This window comes from Mandrillus leucophaeus, unplaced genomic scaffold (assembly GCF_000951045.1).
Source record: "Mandrillus leucophaeus isolate KB7577 unplaced genomic scaffold, Mleu.le_1.0 Scaffold300, whole genome shotgun sequence".
Classification (NCBI taxonomy): Eukaryota; Metazoa; Chordata; class Mammalia; order Primates; family Cercopithecidae; genus Mandrillus; species Mandrillus leucophaeus.
Window position 1 is genome coordinate 2,501,037 of NW_012103144.1, and position 2,521 is coordinate 2,503,557.

Genomic DNA, 2,521 nt, shown 5'->3' on the forward strand with positions numbered 1-2,521 from the left:
CGGCCTCCCAAAGTGCTGGGATTACAGGCTTGAGCCACCGCGCCCGGCCTAATTTTTGTATTTTTAGTAGAGACAGGGTTTTGCCATGTTGACCAGGCTGGTCTCAAACTCCTGACCTCAAGTGATCTGCCTGCCTCTACCTCCCAAAGTGCTGGGATTACAGGCGTGAGCCACCATGCCTGGCCAAAGTTTTCAATTTTTATTTGTTAGAGATGGGGTCTCTAGGCTGGAGTACAGTGGCTACTCACAGATAGATCACAGTGCACTGCAGCCTCAAACTCCTGGCCTGATGTGATTCTCCTACCTCAGCCTCCCAAATAGCTGGGACTATCAGAATGCACCAATGGACCTAGCTTTGATATTTTTGATGATATTCTAAATGGCATTTTCATTTTGTTTTTAACCTTGTTAGTATATTGAAATATTTTTATCTTTGTTTATTGACTTTGCAACCAGCAATTTTGCTAATTTACTAATTATTTCCAACAGTTTATAAATGAAGCCAATCAAGTCATCTACACATAACGATTTCATCACTCCTTTTCCAATCTTATGCCTTTATTTTCCTTATCTTGCTGCATCAGCTGTATGTATTCCTTTACGTTCTTTTTGTTGTTGTTGTTCAACATTATTTACGTAATTCATTTTCACTGTTCATGTTGCTGTAGTTTGTTCCTATTCTTTACCAGTTAATATACCATTACTTAAAACCACTGGCCGGGCGTGATGGCTCACGCCTGTAATCCCAGTACTTTGGGAGGCCGACGCGGGTGGATCACCTGAGGTCGAGTTCAAACCAGTCTTACCAACATGGAGCAACCCCATCTCTATTAAAAATACAAAAAGTTAGCCAGGCATGGTGGTGCATGCCTGTAATCCCAGCTACTCAGGAGGCTGAGGCAGGAGGATCGCTTGAACCTGGGAGGTAGAGGTTGCAGTGAGCTGAGGCCACCCACGCCATTGCACTCCAGCCCGGGTGACAAGAATGAAACTCTGTCTCCAAACAAAACAAAACAAAAACAAACAAACACTAAAATTAATTGATTTCCATGTAACCTTTTCACTCAGTCCAAACTATATAAATAGTACATTAACACTTAGAACAAAAAGAACACATGGACAAACAATTCTACAGGGAATTTCTACAAGAAACTTCCCACATATTTTCAAGATTTTTTTTAACCTAGAATTTGATAAACTACAATAAAATATATGAATGAGAAATGTGTCAATATGGAACTATGTAAATAAATTACTGAGAAGTATATTTTGTCTATCCTTTGACTCATAAAAAAGAACTTGGAATCCAATTTTGAAATGCAAATATAAATATAACAGATCCAAGTGTATGTGTAAAAGAAGAAAATACATCAAAATGATAACAGTAAATAAAATAGGAGCAATATTTTCTTCTATAGGCTTTTCTGACTTTCCTAGAGCATCAATATGGAACAAGAGGCAGGGCACCGTGGCTCATACCTATAATCTCAGCACTTTGGGAGGCCGAGGCAAGCGGATCACATGAGGTCAGGAGTTCGAGACCAACCTGGCCAACATAGTGAAACCCCGTCTCTACTAAAAATACAAAAATTAACTGGGCATGGTTAATCAAGCTTGTAATCCCAGCTACTTGGGAGGTTGAGGAAGGAGAATTGCTTAAACCCGGGAGGCAGAGGTTGCAGTCAGCCAAGATCATGCCACTGCACTCCAGCCTAGGTGACAGAGGAAGACACCATCTCACAATAAAATAAAATAAAATAAAATAAAATATGGGACAAATGAGAATATGGGAGAGGCTGAGGAGAGGGGTAAGGAGGAGGGGAGCTAATGAACTGTACAAGCCTGCTGGTGGATGAACAGTGGGTCAGCTCTACAAGAAACACATATATCTCATTCATTCATTCACTCAGACAGCATCTCGCTGTTGCCCAGGCTGGAGTGCAGTGATGTGAGCAGGCCTCACTGCAGCCTTGACCTCCTGAGATCAAATGACCCTTCCATTTCAGTCTTCCAGGTAGCTGGGACTGCAGATGTGTGCCACCACATCCAGCTAATTTTTAACTTATTTTTGGTAGAGCTGGGGTCTCACTATGTTGCCCAGGCTGGACTCAAACTCCTGGCCTCAAGTTCCTCCCGCCTCAGCCTCCCATTGTGCTAGGATCACAGGCATGAGCCCACTGTACCTGGCCCACGTATATCTCATGATCAGTAACAGAAAAAGTTTTAGGCCAGGTGCGGTGGCCTAAAAAAAAGAAAGACTCCATCTCAAAAAAAAAAAAAAAAAGAAAGAAAAAGAAAAAGTTTTAGATTAAACAAATTTCACTGGATTTCTTTCCATTGGCATAATTTTTAAAAACAAAGTGGTTCTGGGCCGGACATGGTGGCTCAGGCCTGTAATCCCAGCACTTTGGGAGACTGAGGCGGATGCATCACGAGGTCAGGAGATAGAGACCCGCCTGGCTAACACTGTGAAACTCCTTCTCTACTAAAAATACAAAAATTAGCCGGGCATAGTGGCGGG

At 42.1% G+C, this 2,521-nt stretch overlaps 1 protein-coding gene across 1 annotated transcript in view; it reads right to left on the bottom strand.

Annotated features, from left to right (window-relative positions):
- MB21D1 (Mab-21 domain containing 1) overlaps nucleotides 1–2,521 on the bottom strand; it is a gene marked incomplete at its 5' end in the record, with an annotated part of 35,774 nt that overhangs the window by 27,923 nt on the left and 5,330 nt on the right. The gene's annotated exons all lie outside the window — the stretch shown is intronic.